Source organism: Scylla paramamosain, chromosome 5 (genome assembly GCF_035594125.1).
Source record: "Scylla paramamosain isolate STU-SP2022 chromosome 5, ASM3559412v1, whole genome shotgun sequence".
Lineage (NCBI taxonomy): Eukaryota > Metazoa > Arthropoda > Malacostraca > Decapoda > Portunidae > Scylla > Scylla paramamosain.
Genome location: NC_087155.1, coordinates 4679192 through 4689191, shown reverse-complemented (window position 1 = coordinate 4689191; position 10000 = coordinate 4679192). Strand labels below are relative to the sequence as shown.

The 10000-nt window shown below is 36.5% G+C and overlaps 1 protein-coding gene across 2 annotated transcripts in view; it reads left to right on the top strand.

Moving 5' to 3' along the window:
* The window catches only part of LOC135100441 (tyrosine-protein phosphatase non-receptor type 1-like), a 171750-nt gene that overhangs the window by 150176 nt on the left and 11574 nt on the right, over positions 1-10000 (top strand). The window contains exon 11 of one of the 2 annotated variants that reach the window (XR_010268711.1): positions 4447-9975. The exons of the other annotated variant lie outside the window; for it this stretch is intronic. The gene's annotated coding sequence lies outside the window, so the exon portion shown is untranslated. Of the gene's footprint in view, positions 1-4446; positions 9976-10000 lie in introns of those variants that run through there. 2 annotated transcript variants of the gene reach the window in all.

Here is a 10000-nt window from a genome sequence, read left to right as displayed (position 1 = left end):
GAACATAATGTGTTTCACCCCCAAGAACAGATTTGATCATGTGTCACCAAAGACACAATGAACACTGACACTGGTGATCTACACATTGCTGGTCACTGTTGCTATGGGCATGAGTGAGGAGGAAAAATGCACTTAAGATATCAGTAAGTTAATTTGTCCCAGCCCAATTTTTTAAGCCTGCTGGGAGGCCTTAAGTAAAACGTGCTCCCCGATCACCATGTGCCACTCAGACACAATATCGGCATTCACTGGCAGTACTCACAGTGATGTTCTAAACCAAACCCTGTATGAAACAACTTATTCCATCATCACCATCATGCCAGATATGTCCACACCATCTCTTTATAACTATTGAAACCACTGCATCACTACTTGATCACGATTTGTATTCTTTCTATCTTTCATTATTTTTTGCATGGAGATCTGTTTCCTCGAATTACTGTCAGTAGAGAACTGCTTCAAATTTTCCCACTGTTTCTTTAAATATTTCAAGATGTAACTCCCCTCATGATTTCTGGCACCTAGCCAAAAACATCTCCAATAACTTTGCTTCTTCATCTTTCCCTCCTTTATTTCAACCTGATGACACCATTGCCATCTCATTTATTTCTAAAGCTGAAGCCTTCCTTTCCTCCACCCTCTGACTACATCATGCTACCCATTAAGATCCTTCACAATTATGTTTTCCATGCCCTGACTGGACTTATCCCCAGAAGGCTTATGGACCTGATGGGATCTGTCCTATTGTTTTCCGAAATTGTGCCTCTGTGCTTGCACTTTGCCTAGTCAGACTCTTTCAACTCTGTCTATCAACACCTACCTTTCCTTCTTACTGGAAGTTTGCCTACATTCAACCTGTTCCTAAAAAGGGTGATCATTCTAATCCCCTTAAATTACCATCCTATTGTTTTAATTTCCTGCCTCTCTGAAGTTTTGTATATATCCTTAACAAGAATATTCTTAAACAAAACATCTATCACTTCACAACCTTTTATCTGATCACTAGTATGGGTTCCATCAAGGCCACTCTACTGGGGATCTTCAGGCTTTCCTTACTGAATATTGAACATCCCCTTTTAGGGATTTTTGGTGAAACTTTTGCTGGTGTCATAGACATATCAAAACCTTTTGATAGAGTCTGCCACAAAGCTTTGATTTTCAAATTACCCTCCTATGGCTTCTATCCTTCTCCCAGTAATTTAATCTCAAGTTTTCTTTCTACCTGTTTTATTGCTGCTATGGTAGATGGTCTCTGTTCTTCTAAATATATTAGCAGTGGTGTTCATCAGGGTTCTGTCCTGTCATCCACTCTCTTCTTATTATTCATCTATGATATTCTAAACCAAACTTCTTGTTCTGTCCACTTCAGTGCTGATAATACCCCCCTGCACTTTTCACATCTTTCCATAAACATCTAATCCTTCAGGAAGTAAACAATTAATGTAGGGAAGCCACAGAATACCTGACTTCTGATCTCTCAGAAATTTATGATTGGGGCAGAGCAAACTTAGTAATGTTCAATGGCTCAAAAAACTCAATTCTTCCATCTATCAACTTGACATAAGCTTTCAGATAACTATCCCCTCTTCCTCAATGACACTCAACTGTCCCCCTCTTCTACACTGAACATCCTCGTTCTGTCTTTTACTTATAATCTAAACTGGAAATTTCACGTCACATCTTTAGCTAAAACAGCCTCTATGAAGTTTTATCCACCAGTCCCTCCACCCCCCCCCACTCCAGTAGTCTCAATCACTCATCCCTTTCTCTGGTAAACTCTTGAATTCCCTTCCTGCTTATGTATTTCCTTTTCTTATGACTTGAACTCTTTCAAGAGGGAGGTTTTATTTTTGATGACCACTTTTGACTCTTTTTTCCTCAGCTGGTATCCCTCCTATATATAAAATAGAATTAAAATAAAATCACATGCAGCTAATGATTCTATGTTATAAGCTTCATACAGGTAATATATAATAAACAAAAACACCATAATGCAGCTTTTGCAACACTTCCACTTTCCTTTCATTTTCATTGTGTTATGTTTGCAGTTTTCACTTCCTTCATTAAATTGAAAACTTTAAATGACCACAAATAAAAAAATCTGAGGGAAAAAATTTTCTGCTTAGTGCCATTTACACACACACACACACACACACACACACAGAGTACAAGGGGACACAATAAGAAGTTGAAGAAAGTTAACTGTAAAAGAGACATTAAGAAGTATAGTTTTCCTCACAGAAGTGTGAACAAATGGAATAAACTGAGTGAAGACGTTGTAAATGCCGAAACTGTCAGTGCTTTTAAGACCAAACTAAATAGATATAGAGATGGGATACTATGAGATTACTCCCCTCCTGTAAACCACAACCAAGTAAATACAACTAGGTAAATACACACACACACACACACACACACACACACACACACACACACACACACACACTGAGAGAACAAGATGTACAAGAGGGCATACAGAAAAGAAGAAAAGACATAAAGAAAAGAAGAGTAAATGTCTCAGTGACATCAAGAAATATAGTTTCCTGTACTGAAGCAATGATATCTGGAATAGTTTAAGTGAGAATATGCTTACAGCTGCTAGTATGAACAAATTTAAAGAGAAATTAGATAAGTGCAGATATGAAGACCGGACAAATGAGCTTTGGACCCTATACAATACAACTAGGTAAATACACACACACACACACACACACACGCACACACACACACACACACACACTTTGGTGGTGAGAGACTTTAGAAGCACAAGAGGGCATGAGAAGGTGAAGAAGGGTGTGTGTAGAAGGGATATCAAGAAGAGTTCCCCACAAAGGATTGCAGAAATCTGGAATGAACTGCAGAAAGAAGTAGTAAATGCAATAATAACTATACATGATTTTAAGAAAAAACTGGACAAGTGTAGATATTGAGATGGGACAGCACAAGCTTAGACTCCTCCTGTAAACCACAACACAACATGCGCACATACGCACGCTTAAAGAGAAACTGGATAAATATGGTTATGGAGACAGGACAAAATGAGTTTTGGCTCTTGCCCTGTAGAATACAATTGAGCTTTGGCTCTTGCCCTGTAGAATACAATTTGGTAAATATAACTAGGTAAATACACACACACACACACACACATGATTCTGGACTTCTTGAATAGACTGGCAGGAGTGTGGTGTGGAATCACTCTCACCGTCAAAATTGCTCAGGTTTACTTGCTCCATTTCTATCTTAACATATTCCACACACAGAACATTAGTAATTTATCAATGTAGTTCCATACAGATGTTGATTATATGTAAAATTCATTATAAAACTTGGTGGTAGGACTTTCACACACTCATAAATACTATGTTCTGGTGCTCTGTTATTACTCTTTTCTTGCTGCATTTCTATCCTAACATATTCCACAGACAACAGAGTGATAGTAAATGGTCAATATAACTCCATACAGATGTTTATAATACATTATATATATATATATATATATATATATATATATATATATATATATATATATATATATATATATATATATATATATATATATATATATATATAAAATACCTGGTAGATTATTTAATGTACTTTTCTCACTATAATGTACGTAACAGTGGTTATGATTATTATGTCTTCTGCAGTCATGCACAATGAAATAATCAGCCACAGTTTGTTTAAAAGATAGAAAATATAGCGTGTTGATTAAACAAGGTTCTAGATCAAACAATCCTGGAATATCAATTGTACAAGATTTTAAGGACAGTACATAATAGGAGTACTACATCATTAAATAGATGAAAAAAGACACAGGTTAAGTTGTTGAGAAAGACCCAGACAACAATTGATAAACTAACATACCTATGTAGCTCGTCAAGTTGCCAGAAGCACACAAAGGCTGACCTAAGTAAACATGTATCCTGCCTTTCAAAATAATGAAAAATAAAATTTCAAGCTCACTTCTTGCAGTAAAAGAAATAAACAGAATAGATTGTAAGGACAAAGATGACAGACAAGGCTCTGACCCTGCAATGAGGGAATGCCAGAAGGATAGAGGAATGCCAGAAGGATAGAAAGACTTTTTGTTTAGGTCATTCCTTCAATGGAAGTCCCTGTAAGGGAACAAGGTATGAGAGATACAGATAGATAGATTCCTCAGGTAGATGCATGTAAAATTTGTGCTCATTATATGTTAAAGGTATTTTTTAGCTGTAGTACTTTATCTGTATGGAAAGAATTTTGTTATTTTGACCAGTGATTAATATTTTCTTGTCTAGCCTTGCAATTGGGTCCCAGATAGTGTAACAGCAAGGAAAGCCAGATGAAGCTGAATAGTGATGTTAGATTTATAGGGTTGGGTTATGTGTCATGGTGGCAGCATAAAGTAGTTGCATGGTATTGTGACAGTTTGAAACAGCCATACAAATTTTGCTAATACAGCTGTACCAGTGGGCAGGAAGATGAAAAACTTCTTGCTGGAACAGGAAGGCTTCATCCTTGCTTCCCCTTCTCTAGAAGCAACCTATTCCATCTGGCAAAGGCAAAAGGTACAGTGATGGCAATATTGATGGAGTAAAGGTAAAGAAATCTTAGCAGTGTCCATAACAAAAGTGGTCCAGGACATCCATTTTGTGTGATATATGCAGATATTGCTCAGCTCCATTAGTAGTGTGTGGAGTGACTGTGGCTGAATCCTCAGTCATTGTTTAGATTTGCTGGCAACAGCTTGTAGAGTTTATGCCTCTTTCCCTCCAAAAAAATAAATATGAGCTGAATGAAGTTGGCAGTTGACTGTGCCAGAAAAAAATGCAACCTGCATGACTGAATATTTAATCAAGAGAGCAAATAAGTTTTTACTGAGCAAGAAAAGTGTATGTGCATAATATTAAATTTAGAAAAAAAAACATTTAGATATTAATAAACATATGCTACGTGCAGCCAAAGTGAACACAGTAAACAAATCAACAAATGGAACTGTGCCTTTGAAAAGAGATGAAATAGAGATAATTTTTCTGGTAGTTTGCAAGATATGGGAAATGTGATGTCTGTGTAAGTTTTAATTCACAGTTGTAACTTTTATTTTCTAGCATTTTCTTGTCTTAACCATACGGTAATGGTTTTTATGGTACTGTTTATACAGTCTTTGTTTACTGTGTATGTATATCAGTCCCCTCCCACCCACCCTCTCAGTTAACCATGTGAATGTTGTGTTGAGTATTGTGATGCTTCTGTCACTACAAGCTTGCCACTACAGCAAGTCATCACCCAATCTCTTAAGGCAACATAGTTTTGGGTACTGCCTCTGACTGATCATGCTAAGAGATAAATCCAGCAACAATGATTTCACATGTTGCCACTGTCATAGTTCATCCACAGTGCATAGGAGCAAACAAAAGTTAATAAATCAAATAGTCTTGTACAGCACAAGGGAAGTTAGTGAAATGGATGGAGGAAAGACAGATAATGATTATAAGAAAACAAGCTTCCTCCTGGAAGACTGTCTCAAAATTAATACCTTAATTAGTCATAGATGCAATTACAGTCATCCCTTATTATCCTTGCAGGTTAGGTAATAGAGACAACTGTAAATAAAGAAAATGCATGGAAATTTAAAATTACTGCCCCTTTGTAACCCTCTCATGCACCATTAAGTTTCCTAAGTTTTCTTTCCAGTACCTCTTCTGTTAGCAGGCATTTGTGTCCTCTCTGTGCACCTTACAAAACTTTGATTTAGAAGCATTTTTCTTTCCTTTTGAAACTCATAATAAGTAGTTACATATTATATATCATTAGATTCAAAAGGAAATTATCTTTATGATGATCACATAAAAAATTCACTAAAAAGTAATTTCACTCAGATTTTCCCTAAAAAAATAAATACAAAACAAGAAAAAAATGTTCACAACCTTGTAGGTCAGAACTTTTACTGCAAGCATTCTGTGCACTACCAAGGACTCTGTATAGTAGGGGGACAGTCCACTCCAATGGAGGAGCTGGTCACTGTGCAAATGCAGTGCCACCAAGCGGCCAGAGGGGTAAAATGCTCAGCAAAGTACTGTTCAAATAATTACAAGTAGAATAAGGATATTTTTTTGGGGGGGGGGCTTTCCTAACAATCCTGAGAGAAGAGGTAACTTTTTTAGACTCAGAAGGCCCCCCCCCCTAACTTTGCATGATGAATTCATAATACACCTGAGGTCTTTGTCATTAGTATTGTACTGAGCTTTCCAGGTGGCAGGTTATGTATCAGCCTAATGGTTACATGGCATTGTGACTGACCTACTTATGGTCATTCCTTGAATCCAGCTCATAAGTTTTCATTTACTGAAGTGTGGTGTGAAGGTGGCTACAAAGTGGAATTACCTGTCTCAGTGTGTTAGTTTACCTATCATACCAACAGTCAAGTCCACTCTGCACTAATATCTTAACAGTATGTTTCAATATTAAGATTAAAATATTAATAGGTAGTAGGTTTAGGCCAAGGTATGATTTACAAACATGACCATCCAAATCGCTTGGGGTATTAGGTGAGCCTTGAGGATGTTGACCCCCTCTTATCCTTTTTGCTTAAAGCCTCAATACCATTAGTTATCATTTATGACCCAGCCTTGTGATTAAGTCTGCATGGTAATGATTAAGTAGACAAGCAATTATTGGGTCTTCTCTGCGATTTATATAACATTGAGTACTGTTTCAAGAATTAATTAGATTACACGATGCAGATATAGTATTCACATTCCTGCCTTTAACTTAGGGATGACATCATGACATGTGTTGTTAAGGAAATCCACAGATGAGCTTCATGAGATGATTTTAGTTATACAGAAATACAATAGGGTTGAGGATGAATATGAAGACATCTAAAGTGTTCAACAGCTTTATACCATACAAAGAAATTAGAATTGAGAATGAAGTCATATTGTGTTAGGAATGTACAGTATTTTATATAGGAAGAAAAATAGTTTGAGCCCAGAATATGAAAAGTAAATCAACAGAAGGATAGGAATAGGATGGAGTGCCTTTGGGAAACAAAGCAATGTAATGAATAGTAATATCCCACTCTCAATAAAAAGAAAAGTATACAGGTAATCAGTGCATTTTACCAGCCCTATCATATGGTTTGGAGAGCTTGGAGCCTCATTAGAGCCTATTTCTTTACAAAGAATAAATTATTTTATACCATAAATTTTATACCATGTGAGGTAGACATGCTAAAAATCACTTACATGGGAAAGCAGAGGGATTGATTAGTGTCCATGAAGGAATAAAGAATTGTATTAGTTTATTAATATCAACAGGACTCTGTATACCCAAGTATAGGGTCCTTACTAACATTACCATCCATGGCGTTGCCACAAAATGTGGCACAACAGACTAGAGTGGATCTTGTGGAATTTTTCTTTTAAGAGGGGCATGTTGAGAGGTTAGATGGAGGTGATATGATACTACGGTTTGGTTACTAAAAGGGTTACTGGTAAGTATTGCACTCAATTGTATCAAACTTTAACATAATGCATAAATCTATCATTCTGCATCCAAAATCTTAAACAGTGAAGCTAGTGGACATGATAACTCAAGAAGCTAGTAGGTATGATAACTCAAGAAAAATTAGCTCTCAGATGGTGCAGGTAATGGTAAACTTAGGCGAGAGAGAGAGTATTGTTTCCCTCTGGCCGCTGAAGGTGCTACCATTGCAGGGAGAGCAAAATTTTAACATTGAGTGCACCGTCCTTCCAGTATACAGAGTCCTTTGTGCTATACATCACCTAAACCATGTTTTTATGAGCTTTGCAGTTGTACTATTGTCATTGTGATATGTCAATAAGATCTTAAGAAAAAAAAATTAGTCAGCATTCATCTTGGGTTACATGCAGATAGGCTGAATCACAGGCTGAAACTGACAAATTATATAACAGTCAACCTATTCTGGGAAGCATCAGCTTTGCCAGTTTATCTTTTATGAAACTTGTGTTCATCTTTGACTCACCAAAAATTGACACACTTACACCAGAAACTTTATTTTCAATTAATTTAGATAAGTTTTTGATGCACTTGTGCATCACTGCAGTTTCTCATGAAGACATTTAAGACATTTTTGACTTGTGTGCCATGTGCATGAGAGGGTTAATAATGCCCTGAGACCCTAAAACCTTGTTTTTTAAGTAAAGAAAAACATTTGCCTTGCAACAGCATAAGATGTGCCTTTCCATAATTTTTTTTAATATGTTAATCTCCAGAGTCATCACCTTCCTATCATGCTTTGGAATGTCTCCAACCAGTTTCATTGCAGGTGTCTTAGGAGCAATGGTGAAGAAAAGCTTATGTTCATGCAATACAGTTGTGAAGATGTGCTTTGGTGCAGAAGGGATGATGCTGACAAAAGCAAGTTTACTGTGTGACTGAGGACAATGGCACGAGGTCGCAGGCCATGGCATTGGAGCATGGGGACACTGTTTGTGTGGTGGGGGAGTTTGTGCATGTGTGTATGAAGTGGTGAGCAGTAGGTTTTTTTAATTTCTGGTTGGCAGCAATCCTTGTAAAAATGAAACTGGTTAATGAGGGATGACTGTATTTGTATTTTGTATTATGTAAAGGATATGTCTGATATTCTGAACAGGAATATAATTATTCTTGTAGGTGATACAAAGATTATAAAATGGAGTGTAGCAGCTAGTTTTTGAATGGAAATGTAGAAAGACATAAACAAGCTATATAACTGAACCAAGGATTAGAGAATGGAATCCATTGCTAAAATGTGTCATGACTCAAAGAGTAGATCCGTGAAAATCCTAGAAAACAGACCAAGAAATTAGTAATTGAATTAGATAAAGGAAAGTAGTTATGTTTGACTGGAAACTCCATAACATCATTATGGACAGTCATTCAAGGACATGTGACTCAAATTCTGATTGCCATTTCTGTACCAATTATATATATTCAACATCCACATTCACTTATCAGTTTTTATCAGAACTATTTAAAAATTCAAAATATTTGATGCTTAAGTGAAAAAAAAAAATTTATACATGAAAGTGATTATTAAAAGACCTTCAGGGAAGCTGGTATAAAGATGATGTTGGAAGAGGAGGAGGATGGGGAGCAGCAGATGGTATAGCCTGCAGCATTTGTGAGAATGAATTTAAGAAACCGCAATGAAATATTTTTTGATAGTGGAACTTGGCATTTAGGAGATTATGGTGTCAAGAGGTTAGAGTATAGTGAGAAAGATGTGCAGTGCTATTGTGAAGGGTGGCCAAATGAGTAAGGGATTAAGGAGCATACTTCGGATTGAGAATATCAGGGAGGTAATAGTTCAGCCATAAGGAGAGAAAAGATGAAAATTAAGCATGTTTAATATTTTGAAATGTAAGGTAGCATGAATGGAGATTTGGTCTTAAAGAAGAACTCAGAAACCAAGGAGACTGACAGGAAGTAAAGCATACATACTACCAGCTGAAGATAGATTACCCAAATAAACATAATCTATCATTTAAATCAAATTAACAACAAATACCAAGCAACAGTGGCAATATTTGAGACATAACCCACCCCATGAAGCTGTACAATCCTTGGCTAATCAATGAAGAAAAGTTCAGTGATTTTGATGGGTTTGTAATGCAGTATAACCTGTCAGTGAGAGGGTGGAGAGAATGAATGGTACAGGAGATGTTTAGGTTTATTTTATCTATAATATCTCTCTCTCTCTCTCTCTCTCTCTCTCTCTCTCTCTCTCTCTCTCTCTCTCTCTCTCTCTCTCTCTCTCTCTCTCTCTCTCTCTCTCTCTCTCTCTCTCTCTCTCTCTCTCTCTCTCTCTCTCTCTCTCTCTCTCTTATTTTTACTTAAGTGAATTTATTTTTTCTACACTGTTCATTCATCTATTTTATAATTATTTTTCTCATTTGGTGTTTGAAATTTGAGATATTTCTGCAGCAGGAACTAGGCTAATAAAGAAAATTGTATACAACTTCACTTTGAGTATCTTTTTCCATACTGT